The following is a 15,638-nucleotide window of genomic DNA, read 5'->3' on the forward strand; positions in this document are numbered from 1 at the left end:
TAACTAGGATGAAAAGTTGTCAGACTGCTGAGGTGTCACAACAGAAGTGCTGAGAATACAGAGGTGTGACTGTGTGTTGTACAGAGCATGGCCAGCTCTCTGAAGAGGCAGCACTACTAACAGAAAACACACCATGTGTATGGAAGCCACAGCTGCGCTTTGTGAATATCAGCACTGGATTTCATTTTAAAAACCCTGAAATATTTGGTGGAAATTAAGTGGTGATTTTGGAAAACACACCATGTGTATGGATACCACAGCTGTACTTTGTGAATATCAGCACTGGATTTCATTTTAAAAACCCTGAAATATTTGGTGGAAATTAAGTGGTGATTTTGATCAGGCTGGCAGTGATGGTCCTGGCAGGCTATGAGCTACCAGGTAGACCGTTTCTCTCCTACGCCCACTGCTGCTCCCTTCTTTTTATTTCTGCTGCTTCCCTTCCCAAGTGGGTGAGCACAGCAGCCCTGCTGCCTTTAGTTGCTGTTGTCCTGCCTGCAAGACCCTAACTAACTCCACCATCTAAGTCCATCCGCCTCCAAAACAAGCTCATTCTTTATAAAACATTCATTTTCAGTTTCCCTCTGGTTTGTGAAAGTAAAGAAAAATAATGGGAAAAAATGAGTGCTTGTCCTTTTGGATATTGCATGAGAAGGCTGTATTATTTATAAATAATTTGTGACTTTGAAGCCACACACTTTCTCCCCAGGTTATATGTCTTGTATAACTGAACTGTATGATTCACCTTACATTGCCCATCTGCCGTGCATCATGAATCTCCAAAGTGCGCTGCTTCTCCTCTCCTGTATGGCCTTCAGCCGTGGATGAGAGATTTGCATAAAATGATGTCTTCATGTAAATATGATTGGGCTGCAGATCCAGCATCTTGTTATAGTGTATGTAGCAGTCCCCTTGAACTGGGCTAGCATCTATCTTGGTAATGGAATCTGTTTGTTTGTTGCTATAGTTTTAGGAATTAGCAGGAAACAAGATGCATGTGCTGATGTGCTTTTACTGCAGCCTTTGTAGCCTTATTCTGTCCTAAGGCTTCTTTGAAAAAAAACAAGAGGCAGACATTGGGATGGGGTCTGCAGCTCAGGCGGGGGCTTGGGCAAGAACAGGGGCTCCCTGAGGGCACCCTGGTTATCTGTTCTGGTCCTGGGCCAGGAAGCCACCTCCCTCCCTGTGGGGACAACCCTCCCAGGGTCCAGACAACTGGTGTGATTAAAACGGTGCATAAGCCAGAGAGATAAGGAGCCCCTGCCGTTTCAGTTCATGTCATTCAGCCTATGACATGGGGCTTGATAGGGGTCTGTGCGGTGCCAGGCTGTGTGAAGCACCTGCCTGAAAACAGTGACCAAAGTGCCTCACAGACTTTTCCTGCACCCCTCTGTTCCCCGTGGTCTCAGCCTCACATTTGTAATTTGTTTTGTCTCTAATCACTATTTTTGACTGAATCTCTTTCATTCATGATCTCTCCTTCCTGGCCTCACTTTCCTTGCTCTGTTTGATTTCGCTTTCTGTTCTTCCAGCTCCTTTTGTACCCATTTTGTCCCAGCTTCTGTGATCTTCCTGGCACCTCCTCATTGCCCCTTTACCTGAAGCGTGAATAACTGAAATAATGAGGCCAATTTTCCCAATTACTTTGTATATGTATGCATATGTATACCCTCACCCACTCCCTTGACTCTCATCCTTCTGTCCTTTTCAGCAGCGATCTCTGGAGAACGGGATTATCTTTTGGTGTGTGTATATAGCACATTTTTGCTGCTGCTGTGTAAATAGCATTGACCAATGGTATACATATTTTGGAAACCTGGAGTTGTGTTGTTATGTTCATTTGGGCTAGTAATGCCTGAAAAATGACCATGTAATGTAGCTCGTCATCACCATCAGTAAGATGTTTTCCTGCATTCAGATTGTCATTGCATAGTTTTATAATTTTGAAGTTGTGAGGGAAGATAAATTAATAGATGGTATGTTCTCTAATAATTATGTAATGCTTTTTATAGTAATGTTAATGGGTTCTGAATAATGGTTTCTGGGAAATAACTGCTAATTTAGGTAATGAGGATAGTATTTTGATCAGGTGTATAGTAAATGCTGAAGTTGGAGGGTATTTTTTTGAAGGCTTCTCCATCTTTCTATAATTACCAGATAGATAATATGAACTTGTCAGATCCAACATGCTAATGATTGCCTTCCAGCTTTAAGAGAGACAGAAATTATACACTAGCAGTGTCTGAACGAGATTCTGCCTTGCTAGTGTAATAAAATATATAATACTGTGCTCTCTTGCCATTGCATAAACATCCATGAATGTGTCTTCCATCTTTCAATACAGAAAATAATGAAGATGAAGCTAAATTTACTTTAGGAGTACTCAAACGGCTATTGATGGCTTGGGAATGCCGGGTTATCAATAGGAGATGAACTTGCTTTGCTATTGTCTGGTACTTTATAGAGCTGTCTCATGAATCATGTTCACATAAAAGGTAAATGCTCTTACTGTCCAATTTTTCTGTTTTAAATTGCTACCTTTTCAGCTTCGTCCACAGATTTCTTGAAGCTCTCTGTGGCTTAGTCAGGGTATTACCTTAGTGATACCTTTTGACCTGGCTCTGGACTGTGCTGCCTGATTAGAGTCAGGTCTACTAAGATAGTGGCATGTGACAATGATCTGCTGTGCTCTCTGTTCCACAGGCAACTTAGCGCTGGTCTGTGCTGGGCCTTTAGGAGGACAATAAAGAGAACTGTGTGGGGGTACTATTCTTAAATGTATTACATACCCTTGATGCCTTGCAGTTGGGTCTAGACTGGTGGGAAAAAGAGCACTTTGGTTGTTGTGCCGCTAGGCATTTTATTAGTTGCATCTTGCAACTAATAAAACTCACTTTTAAAGGAAAAATTTGCAGCCCACTAATTCCTCTGGGATGAAGAGAGTTCTTTCCACCATTCTAAAATGCAGTCAGTATGGGGAATTACTACAGAAGAACATGGAGACCTTTGGTCTTTCATATTTATACTATTGCATTGGGTCTGTGTAGGAAAAGGAGCAGCCTGAGGTGGCAGACAACCTTTGAGTGAAGAATGAAAAAAAAAGGGCCAAAAAGCAGTGTAAAGTGCAGCAGCAGTATTCCTGAATCTGCAGGAAATCATCTAATCCCCAGTTAATATAAAACATGCCTAAAATTACCCGATCTTTTGAAATTGGTGTCTTTGTTTCAGAAGTAAGCTGTGCAGCCCCAGGTGATGTGAATTTACTGGGATGTTGCTACAGAAAGGTCTCTGCAGATACAAGACAAGAACCTCACCTGTTTGGCTCAAGAACACTCTATTGGACCATACTTTGCAGGAAACAGGAAAATTATGGGAGAAATCTTTTGTAAACTTATTCTGATTTATCATGAAAAATCCATAAATTAGATGCCACTGTTAGTGGTATGTGTCTGTTCAGGTCAGTATTAGGAGTAAGAGGCAAGGCCCAAATTCTCCTGTACTTCTTTCAAGGTGTACCTGTAGTAAAGTCTTGATGGATACCTTCTTGTATCAAAAGTTTCAGTATCTGTATCAGTTGGACTTCTCTAGCTAGGGGGATGACTGAAAAAAATGTTGTCTGAGGCTTTAAGGGTGATTTGGGCACAGAACCCTGAAGTTCATTAGTAGATAGAATACCAGGAAATTGATTTTTATGGTTTTGAATGCCTGCTGCTTATTCTCTTGCCTTTCCTATCTCTCCCCTTCCCTGAATCTTGCCCTCAACTTGCTCTTGCTGATTATATGGGATTACAATTTATTGAAATGACTGAAATGACTACATCAGGTAGTGGTGAAGTCTCTCCCCCACACTTTTTTTTTCCAGAAGCTGAGAGGCTGCTTTTGACATCCAAGTGTGTTGCTGAGTTGCTTCAAAAACTGCTTCCGTACTGGGTCATGGGAAAGGTTTTCAGCGCAGTATTTTACCCTGATGCATCTATAACTCTAGCAGCAGCCATCAGCAGCATTACTTCTGCAGCTTTTTCAATAAAGAAATAAATCTCACCATGATTTTTTCCTGGGCTCTGCACACCAGTTCAGTGTATTAAAATGCACAAAGAGAACACAGCATAAGGGAGTGGTTGTGTACCTACCAGTTACCATGGAAATAATTCAGGGCACACTTAGACTAGTGGGTGCATGAGCGCTCCGATCTGGATTATTATACAGTCCCTGTGACCCATCAGAGTGAGCCTGAGGAAGTGTCCCAGCCCTTCTTGTCTCTCTCCTTCCATTGCATCATGGTTTCTGCAGGAATAGCACCTGGATGTAGGGTCCCATAGGAGCCTCCCACACCCCTGCTCTGATTGCCAGCCTCTGGAAATCTGGGGAGAGCTGTAGTGACAAGAGCACCGGAGTATTTTTGGCAAATTTTGGACATTTGTTTACTTTGGTGATTGTTTTTTCTCCTTCAGTCATATGCACCAAAAAGATCTGACCACCAATCTTATGCAATTTGTCAGTCTTGTCCCTGTCTTGTCCAGCAGAAGCTGGGGGTTATTTTTCTCATCCCAGTGGCTGTACTTGGAAAGCACTAGCTAAGCTGGTGTCAATGCAAGGATGGGAGGCATCAGTGCCCTGACCAGCTGTAGCTGGCTCCTCACAGCTTCCTGCTGACCCTTGGTATGAGAGATCACAGGGCAGGTCAGTCTGATTTTCCATGGGCAGTAAAGGGCCCTGTGGCAGACCCTTGAGATACTGGCATGTCTAAAGAAGTCAGTTTAAACAAAATCCATAGCCTGTGTAAATTGGTGTCACATCTTAACAGGGATGGTGTTACCATTCCACTTTTGGGAAGAACTATCCTGTAATAACAGTCCATTTTATTGCTCTGCTCCTTTGTGCTATTGGTGCCAGTAGAGATGAGAAATGAGGTAAAGCAAAAAATATGTTCTAGCCCAGTTGTCCCCAAAGTGTATGTTTTACTGTGGCTGCATACCTGCATTCCATCATGGACCTGGCTCTGGAGGGGAATATGTTTTAGTGGTACAGACTCTTCTCCATAGTTCTGCCAAAAGATAGTCTCTTCTGACCTTCTGCTTTTGACTTAGGCCTGTTTCTTTCTACTTGGATGTTGCTTGTCATCTCCTAAGCCTTATTCTTGAATGTTTTCCTTCCACTTAAATCTCCCCTAAGTATGTTTCCCTCTGCAGCCACTCTTCCTATCTTAACAATCTGTGTATTTTTGCTTTTTGCCCCAAAGGACTTACATGACTTTCTTTTACTCATTTGACACCACATTGTTGCTAGTCTCTCATCCAGCCTCTTTCTAAAGTCTCTCCTTCTGCCTCCTTAGCTCTGTTTCCTGTGTCTGCCAAGTCAGTGCCGGTCTTTCCTTTTACCAGCTGCATGTTGGATGGGTCTCAACTCACCCCCTTTCCTCATCCAAATAGTTCCTGATTTCATTCTCCTTTTTCACCCAATTTTTTTCTCCATAGATTTTGTCTTCATTGACTGACTCTGCACCCCCTTTCCTTCTTACTCTCTCACCCTCTTTCATCCTGCTTTTCTCCAGACTCCCCATCTTATTCTTCACATCTCTCCTCACATCATCTTCCTCACATCTCTCTCAATCCTAGTTTTCCCCGTTTTTCCTTCCTTTTCTCACATTTCCTTATTCTTGTTCCTATTTGCTCAGGAGTACTCCTTTCTAATTTCAGAAGACAGTAAAAAGCATCTTGCCGACATAAATCTTTTTCCTAGGTCATGTCAAGTTCCGTCTGCAAAGAGTAGAGATGCTTGAGCTTCTCAAAGAAAAAGGATGCCAAGACTTTTTAACTCTGGCAGTGAAAAGTGCTTTTCTTAGGATTTATTTTCAGAAACATACACGTTGTTTTAGTGGAGATACCCAAAATTACTTCTAGCACGAGGCTGCATTTTTTAACTATTGAAAATTATCTGGAAAGGGGAAAGTGCCCAACAGCTGTAACAGGCAGCACCACTGCCAGCTTCAGCTCCTGTAATTATCATCAGGAAATGCCAATTTGACTTAGAATGTCTTCAAAGTCCTTTTTCACAATGCCAACTACATGTTGGCAAATATGTAGACGTGGAAAGACCTACTATGATGATGCAAGTTTTACCAAGGCTTCCAGTAGAGTCAGTTGTCCAAGGAGGAGGCAATGCATGAGCAGTGAACTGCTGCCTGCCTGCCTTGCTGGTTTCTAAGAGTTAGTTGAGGAGTGAGAGGCCCACTTTGGAGCTGGGCACTGTTTGTGAGTCCTTGATGCTAGGACTGCATGTGCATTTGTGTATCTCCTAATCATCCTTCCTCCAAGACTAGTTCCATATATGTAAGTCAAAAAAATAAAAGATACCTCATAAATTACAGGACCTGTATCACCATAGTCTTTACCATTTTATAGAAGGGCCAGACTGGGATGCTGATATGTGGAGGAGGATTGGTGGTATGACAAAGTTCACAGCTGTTGAAGGAGATTTCTGAATTTTTAATAGATAAACTTGGAGAGCAGTTCCACCAGCCTTATATTGTTCAAGGTCTGTCTATCATGTACTTTTCCCCAGATAGTAGAATGAGGACATTATCCCCAGGGAATTAATAATGATTCTTTCATGTTGGGAAAAAAAATGAAAGGAAAAATGAGTTACCTAAGATTTGTCTGTGACATTTAAAATCCAAATTGGAGATGGTCTGAGTAATTTATCTTTGGGTATTTGCAGGAGGGAGAGTAGGAGAATATGAATGAGGGCATCTTATTTATATCTGAGCTTTCTGATAGATGAAAAGAATTTTTGCTGGCTCCATCTGGCTGGAAGGTGTATCTGTGTGATCTCTTCTCCAGCATGTTGCAAACCAGGGCCTAGTGAGGACTGCACACACCAATGTGATGTAAAGCAAATCCCAAGTTTATTCAAAAACACAGGTATATATGACCTCAAGTGACCCCGCCCCAGGTGCGGTGGTCTGACTCCAATTGGTTGAGGCTGGAAACATGTCCTTTTAAGGTGAAAACGAAACCTGTAAGGTGGTCACTCCAGACCCACCTGAATCGGGCTGCAACATCTCCCCCTTTTGTTTCAAAGAACAAAGCAAAAATGCAAACAACAGAATACACATCATGCATATTGCAACTTGAACAGAAAGGCTGAAAATTTTGAAAATTGAGAAATAACATTTTGAAGATCTTAGATTTTGCTAATTCAAGACTTAACAGGGTAGTTGCAGGTTACACATCCCTACCTCCCCCTCTCTTTTCAAAATAGAACTTTTGGAAGGAGGTACAGTAACCTTTGTAAACTCACACAAACTAATACATGACACAAAACATGTATGTTTGGCAAACTTACAACTAGTGCAAAACAAGAAACTTTTCTTTCACGCGTGAAATTGTGGTCTCTTTGTGCAGTCGTCACCGCACAGACCACTGTAAACAAACTACGAATTTTATTAAATTTTGTGCAAAGTGTTCAAGAGTGCAGAGTGACTTAACTTAGCAAAGAAGCAAGTTCAGTCCAGCTGAACTAAATCTCCTAATGTTCAAGGTCCATTCTCAGAACTTCTGTGTGGCCATCACAGAGGCTTGAGAATGAAGCTTTGATTTTTAGTCACCTTATACACTCCTGGTAAAGCAGCAAACAAGTGTGAATTCACAGAGAAAATTCACAAAGGCTAAACATAACCAACACTGAAAGAGACTAAGTACTGATGATCTTACGCTCTCTAGAAAATGTTCAGCAGCTTAGGGGGGCAGGTATCCTTACCCCTGCAGCCTGCTGGGCAACTTGGCAGTGCAATAAGCTCAAAACTGCACTTTAACTGAAAGTTAACAGAATTTCAAAATACAAGCTAAACAACATGCTCTTGTACTAGACTGTTCTTGTTTGATTGGACAGTTAACGACTAGTCTTAGGCTACTGCTGCTTGTGGTTGTGGTTGCCATATGGGGAAGGCAGTGTGGCTCCAGTTTCCATGAGCTATTTGACTGGCTGCACCCCATGGCTTGCAGCCCCTCTGGTTTTTTGGAGGTCCAGCTCCCCACCCCATGTTTGTTAGAGGAGTACCATCCTTTTTATATTTAGAATGACAATCTTGGGCTTTGTGACCAAGTCTGTGACAACGGTTACATTCTCCAGTGAACCTTTGAGTTCTGCTATATTTTGGTTGTGCTGGACAAGATTTTGTTGTTAAATTCCAGGGTCTTTTCCCCCTTTTTTGGGTGGATTGTTTGCTAAGAACTGTGGCTAGAGCAGAAGCATGTAGCTTTGCTTTTTCCTCCTCTTCTACCCAGGGCAATCTGGCACAGGCTTCAATTAACTGTACCAAAGTAGCTGTAGCTGGTAGAGAGGCTATGAGCTGTTTGCATTGAGGATTGGCATTATTAATTACCAGATCTTTCAATAATACTGGTTTAATGTCAGGGGTAATATTTGGAGCAGCATCCAAAGCTTCTGTTACTTTATCTACAAATTCCATGAATGTCTGTCCAGGTTTCTGCATTATTTGCATATAGGGTAGAGAAGGTTTTCCCTTCTTAGGCAGATTAGAGAATGCGGTCAAGGCAGCATTCTTTGACTGTTGCAAAATATGAAAATGTAATGCAGCTTGTGTTTGTGGGTCTTCATAAGCTCCTGATCCCATTAGCTGGTCTAAAGATGCTAATCTTAAGGGATGTCCAGTTTTTAAGTGTATATTTTTTGCCTGTTCCTCCGTTAACTGCTCTTTCCATTTTTGTAGAAATATCATATAAGCAGTAGGAGGTAGAATAAACTCCATTAAAACCTTAGTGTCTGCTGGGATTAGGTTATTGTATTTTATGAAGGCTGTGATTTGGTTTTTTACCAAAGCATTGTCATAGCCGTATTGAACGACTACACTGTGTATTTTTTGTGCAATTTTCCAATCAAGTGGCTCCCATTTTAAGCCTTGTGTAGTGTTAATCACAGGCGCAGAAACCAGGGGTTGCAGGGAAGGTGAGGGTGTACCTATTTCTGCAGCTATGGATACTAACTCTTTGTACCTATGCAGGGTATTAAATGTGAGGTCGTGAGGTGGCTTTGTGACTCCATCTGCAGAATCTGGTACCTGGGTATCAGAAAGCTTTGAAATTAAGTTAACAGCATTGCAATTCTCATCTGCCCCCAGCATGTCCCAAACAGAGGCTTCTTTTTCTTTTGCTCTCCATTCTGGGATACAGCTGGTGGGTGTGGCTGTCGGTGCTGGAGGCTGCGGATACCAGGTTGCCGGTGCAGGGGCAGTCTCTACCGGCTCGAGGGGTTCCAGTGCCGGTGCTGGCAGCTGCGGGCAGCGCACGGCTATCGGGGAGAGGGTCCCCGCTGGTGCTGCAGCGCTTGGGTCCTGCGCGACCGGCGCTGTGGGAACTCGCTCTCGGGACCCTTGCGCTATGGATGGCACACAGTGAAGGCAACGCCCAGGGGGAGCTCCGGTGGCTCCCCTCCACTGGGGAGGAGTCTCTCCCCTCTCCATGACGCGGTCGATCCACGCAGGAGGTGGTTGGGGTGGCGCGGGAACTGATCCGCCCCCGGAGCGGGCGAATTCGGAGCTGCCCCCGGCCCCTGCGGGCTGCGGCGAACCCGCGCCTGGCGCATGCGCTGTGATTTGCATGCAGTAGGAAGGGAGGTTGGGCGGTCCTGGCGCCTCGTGGTAAGGGCGCGCCGTTCCTTTGTTTGATTTCGCGGGCTTTGCCAGCACGTGGTCTCTCTGTTTTCCTGGCCACGCGGTTATGCCGGGCGGCTGTAGCCCTGCTGGAATGTCTGCCTCAACAGTCTCCTGCCGCAACGGAGCGACTCCGGCGTACCCGTGGGGCGGCGGGGAGCGCGGCGGCGGGGCGACCCCAGCCCCGAGGTACCCGCAGGGCATTGGCGGCGGCGGTGGTGGAGCCGGCGCCGAAGGTGGATGGACAGGGGAAGAGAAACTCCCTGGGGTTTGTCCCCCCCTCCACATGTCTCTCTCGGCTGAGGGCATTCCCCATCGCGCCTTCTCGGAGTTAGGATTTAAATAAAACTCACTCACGGTTTGGTTTCCTGCGGCGTGTCTCGTGGGGTTCCAAGGTTGCTGCTGAGGTCCGGCCGCTTCTACAGCGGCAGCCGGTGGTCTCATTCGCTGTACAGAGGCGACTTCTTGGCTTTTCGCGGCGACGAACGGCATGGAAAAGCTTTGATTCCATGGTTGCTGTGATTCTGTCGGGTTTTCCGGAGCGGGAGCGGGCGGTGCCGCGTCTGGGTACCGCGGTGGCGTTTCTGCGAGCGGCGGTGCCCACGGCGGTGCAGAAGGATGTTCAGGGGAAAAACTGCTCTGCAGAAACTGACTTTTTTCCCTTCTCTCCGGTAGATCGAGGTTTTTACGGGCTCGTTCTACCTCTAACAGCATTTTTCTTACAGCTGCATATGACGGAATCAGCTGTAAAAATTCTTCGGGTGCAGTTTGCACTAAATTCCACAAATCTGCCCCAATATTGTCCCATAATTTTATGGAAAGCGTGGAATTGGCATCTGTTAGGTGCCCTCGACTGAAGCACCAATCCAAAAATTCCTGTAATGCTTGTCTTTCAATGTTTGTTTTTGTAACACGAGCTAGTTTTTCAAATTTATCAAGCAATAACTTCGTTTTAGTCGAGTTGGAATTTCCCATGTTTCTTTAACTCACCGGTTCGAAGGTCGTGGTTCCTTCAGTCCACGTTCTTTCAGCAGCTCTCAGGGCCACTACACAAAACTCCCAAGTTTACAGGAGACAGAAGCTCTCAGGGGCTTCTCCACAAAGCACCCAAAAAAACTGGGGCATAGCAGCTCTCAGGGGCCACTTCTTAAGGCTCTAGGCAGACGTGCAGGTGGGTTTCATGTTCTGAGACACGTCGGGGTCCACCATTTGTTGCAAACCAGGGCCTAGTGAGGACTGCACACACCAATGTGATGTAAAGCAAATCCCAAGTTTATTCAAAAACACAGGTATATATGACCTCAAGTGACCCCGCCCCAGGTGCGGTGGTCTGACTCCAATTGGTTGAGGCTGGAAACATGTCCTTTTAAGGTGAAAACGAAACCTGTAAGGTGGTCACTCCAGACCCACCTGAATCGGGCTGCAACACCAGCAGATGGAAGATAACACTAGGAGGAGTACTTTAATTATCAAAGCATGGGAATTACTCAGTGCACTGTCACCCTGAGACACCATTTTCTTTCAGAGTGATGTTTATGGGATGTTAGGAAGAACTCAGTTCCCCCTGCTGCACCAAACATGTGTACACCAGATTTTCTATGGCAATATTAAACCTGTCCTCATTCTGTATCTGTTGCTGGTGAGGAAAGAAATGAAAATACAGAATAGCCAGAATAGCCTTGTAGAGAACATAGTAAGTAAAAAGAGAGTGAAGGAAGAGGATATGTTTATCAATTTGATTAACATTTCTTTCACAATCTCCTTAGATTCTATGAGTTCCTATGAACTACTTTTTGAAACATGTAAGAGATTATTAGACTGACATAAATTGAAAACTTCTTCCACAGAGAGATTCTTTCTCAAAGTGCATAGCAATTTTTATTTCCCACTGCTGTTTGGCTTTCTGCTTGCACAGATGTTTGAGCAACCTCACACTTCTGTCACGACTTCTCTTTGCAACATGCAGTTCACATTGCATGTGAACTTACTGTCATGTGAAAAGGAGGGGCAGAAATACAAAGATTTCTTGTCCCACTGGTATTGATATAAAATTACTAGCTATAAGCATCCCCAGAACATCAAAGCCTTATAAACCCCAGATCAGTCTGTCTGCATCTCACTTAAAGAGACAACACTGGACAGATTCGCTATTTTGAAGGACTTTTGATGTGCTGATTTGAGACCCCACTTAACATCAAGAAAGAACCTTTTCCGTAGCAGTTCCTGAAATAACTTTTATTAATACAAGTATGTGACAATTACTGTATGGGTTGTGCTGTCAGTGATAACATTTCATCTGCGTGGTAGCACTTAACTAGTAACAAAAATCCAAAACTATAAGCACTGAACACAAAGCAGCACAGCAAGCTAAGCACCAATGCAGAACCCAAGCAACGTCCCCTGCCACGACAGATCAATTCACCAAGACTAGAAACGAAATCTAAACACACTAGTTAACACAAAGAAAAGAATATACCTGCTTCCCACTAACACACATTTTAAAGGAACTAGGATAAGGGACTTAAAGCAAACCACTAACAACGGGTCAGCAATTAAGTACAGTGTAACAAAACAATGAATAAAAAGTAAGAGATATATAGATATACCTGGTGAGTTGTAGCAAAGTATAATTAGTAAATAAGGTGTCTTTGGGGTAAATGTGAAGGATGCTAATCTATTACCAAGTATAAGGTATCTAAGGATACCCAGTGAGTTACAAAGTGTAAGGCAAGGTAAAATCAGTAGCAAAGTTCAGTTAGTAAATAAGATGTCTATGAAATAAGATAGCTATAGGGTAAAAGTGAAAGACAGTAATCCATAGGGTATAAGGTATAGGGGTAAAAGGTAAAGTATAAGAATATAGGTATTGTAAGAGAATATAAGGTTTAAGGGATAAATGATAAGGCATAGGAAAACAGAGTACATGGTTGCTCACCCCTACATTGTCCACAGGAGATGGAAGGAGACAGGGCAGCTCACTGTCTACCCCTACAGTGATGATGGACTTCTCTCTCCGACTTTTGCTCATGTTGAGTCTCTTTTTATACTTTTTTCTTAGGTAGTTTGAGTGACTATGTTCAATAATTATTTTTTGGGGTGATAGACAGATATGGTAGGCCTAAGGAGTGGCTCCCTGTGTGCCCAGAAGATGTGGCAAAGGAAGGCTGTGCTATTTCCCCATCACTCTATGCTTTGTTAATCAGAAAAGCCACGGGTTTCTTTGTCCTCTGACAGTGGTTTCTGGGAGCACCCCTGCCAGGGCTGAGGCGTTTCCCATAATCCATCAGGAAGTTATCAGGGGTATCACCCCACACCTACCAACAGTCCTGCATCCAGACCTTTCTGTGATTTCTAGGAATAACATTCAGCATGTTCTTGTGAGTATCAGAAGTTTACTAATGGAGGCATTGTCAGCCTTCTGTGAATCACCTACAACTTTGGCACGTGTGTCTTGTCAGAAGGCAGGCAGGTCGGAGTGTCAGTCCTTGCTTCGAGGAAGGATGAGAAAGGACTGTGCAACCATGGAAGCTGTGGTTCAGCAGGATTTCCTCTGGTGCCTGGAGAAATGGGTGCTGGGGTAGGCAGTGTCTACCTCTTTATGCCCTGAAGCACATTCTGGTCCATAGGAGGAGCAGGCAAGACTGGAGCATTGTGTTTATTCTTCAGCCTCTACATGTTTCTCTTCTGCTCTTCCCCACAGTTGCACATCACATAGAGCCACTTGAAATACTGATGTTTTCTGTTGAAAAGGCTGGAAGGAATATCCCATGAGGAGCGACTAAGGACTTTGGGCTTGTCTAGTTTGGAGAAAAGGAGGCTGAGGGCCAGCCTGGTTGGTCCTACAGCTTCCTGAACAGGGGAATTGGAGAAGGAGGTGCTGATGAATTCTGCCTGGTATTCAGTGGTAATATGTGTGGGAAATAGTTCAAAGCTGTTTCAAAGAAGGATCAGACTGGGCAATAGGAAGCATTTCTTTACCACAAGGATGGTCAAACACTGGAACAGGCTTCCTAGAGAGGTGGTTGATGCCCCAGGCCTGTCAGTGTCTGACACTTGGGACAATGCACCTAACATTTAGTCAGCCCAAGCTGGTCAGGCAGTTTGACTAAATGATCATTGTACGTCCCTTTCAACTGAAATACGTGGTTCTTTTCTGAATTTTTACAGTCTGGATTCTGGCTGTACCATGGAATGTGCTAATGATACACAGCAGACCATGAGGTTAACAAAAGTCATGCCTGTGAAACCATGTTTGTTTCAGTTACCACCACTTTTGCTCTGGGGAAGGTTAGGAGAAAGTCATTTGAGATAGACCTTTCTACATGTAGAGTATGCATTTCCCAACTTATCCATGCCCACCAATGCACATCAGGGTAGACAGTTTGTGTCTAGGTCACACTTCCATCCAAATCATAAAGATGTGTAGAGATCTTCTTGTTGATAAAAAATACTCAGGTAGGTTGTCTCGCTGTCCATCCATATGGATCACTGTGTAAGAATTTCTCCTTTTACCATACAACTACTGTGGCCTCATCTGTGACATTAACTTTGTTTGTACAAGCCACCTGTGCTTTGTACCTCCAAAACCTACGGCAGATTAGGAACAGTCAGGTTTCAGAAGGGTTTCTGAAGTGATGTGAAGAACTACTTTCTGTGGAGCCTCCCTGCATAATTCACAGGTACATCTTGCCGTCTACCTGTATTACTGCTACTTGCTCAATCCTGTTTTTCAGCGTGAAATTCTTAATAATAGCTCATGTCATATGTTCAGGAAATGCTGTTGCCCTAATCCCACTGCTGGTCTTTTGTGTCTTTTCAGTGCTCACCAGCACCAAACGATACAGAGGGGACACCATAAACAGCTGAGGTTCCAAATGTCAAACCTCAAGATCCTGTTACAAAGAAATTAAGACAGTAGGTGGGTTACTCTACAAGCTTCAATTAAGATGAACATGTTTATTGCTTGTTAAATATTTTCTCTGTTTTAATTTTTATAAAACTTTTCCTGAGTTAAGTAACTTGTAAATTTACTTTTCTATTAATACCCTAACATGGCTGTGTGCAATTGGCATGTGATTCATACATTTAATGGAGTTTCAGTTTTGAATGTGATTCGCTTGATACACTTTCTGATTTTTTTTCTCTTTGCTATTCCTGTTGACCACCTGAGACGCTTTCTCTTTTTTTTTTTGCATAACATTGATTTTTATTTCATAGTTGATAGCATTATTATTTTATCAGATAACCTGATAAATTGGTACAGTGAGACTGCAGCAGCAGTCAAAGCACTCATGCTTTCTAGTGGCGCATTTTACCTCTGCTCTATTATTGCTGCCCATTTCATTATTTGCAAGTTGATTACAGCTGCGTTTCTCAGGGGCTATGAAATATTCAGCAGTCCCGACCAGCCTGGGGAGAATTGCAGTCTTTGCAGCCAAACACCTGCTCTCAAAAGCAAAGAAGAACCAAAAAGTTCTTGTGTTTAAAAGTGATGGGGAAATTCCTTGTTTTCTTTAGCTTTCCCACAACACTGACTGTGGGTACATAGTAATTAAAAACTGTGGCTTTACTTACACATGTTATTGGATGTGGGGGAAGAATAAGAATAAATATACAACTACTGCATGTTTGCTGGCCTTGCCTGGCCACATAAAGAAGGAAAAAAATGTTGATCTAATTGGTTGCTTGTGTGTCAGTGTGAGACAGTTGACATTCAGGGTAGAGTGGGGGAAAAAACTCTCTGTTAAGGGCAAAAATGAACACTACCAGTTATGTTTTCACACTGTGGCTCTCTGAAGGACTCCCCAGCAATGATTGACTGAAATATACAATATTTTACCAAGTAGGAAACAGATAAGATTTTTATAAACAGGAAACTTCATCATTAGAGTAAAGAAACAATTGCTTTGACCTTGACACTGAGTGAGTAAGGCCAGCATTGTGATAATTGAGAATGTAGCTAAGCAAC

At 43.4% G+C, this 15,638-nt stretch overlaps 1 protein-coding gene across 2 annotated transcripts in view; it reads left to right on the forward strand.

Annotated features, from left to right (window-relative positions):
- The window catches only part of PAG1 (phosphoprotein membrane anchor with glycosphingolipid microdomains 1), a 115,876-nt gene that overhangs the window by 14,567 nt on the left and 85,671 nt on the right, over positions 1-15,638 (forward strand). For both annotated transcript variants that reach the window (XM_071554288.1, XM_071554289.1), the window contains exon 2: positions 14,490-14,588. The gene's annotated coding sequence lies outside the window, so the exon portion shown is untranslated. The remainder of the gene's footprint in view (positions 1-14,489; positions 14,589-15,638) is intronic.

The sequence above is a fragment of the Pithys albifrons genome, chromosome 4 (genome assembly GCF_047495875.1).
Source record: "Pithys albifrons albifrons isolate INPA30051 chromosome 4, PitAlb_v1, whole genome shotgun sequence".
Classification (NCBI taxonomy): Eukaryota; Metazoa; Chordata; class Aves; order Passeriformes; family Thamnophilidae; genus Pithys; species Pithys albifrons.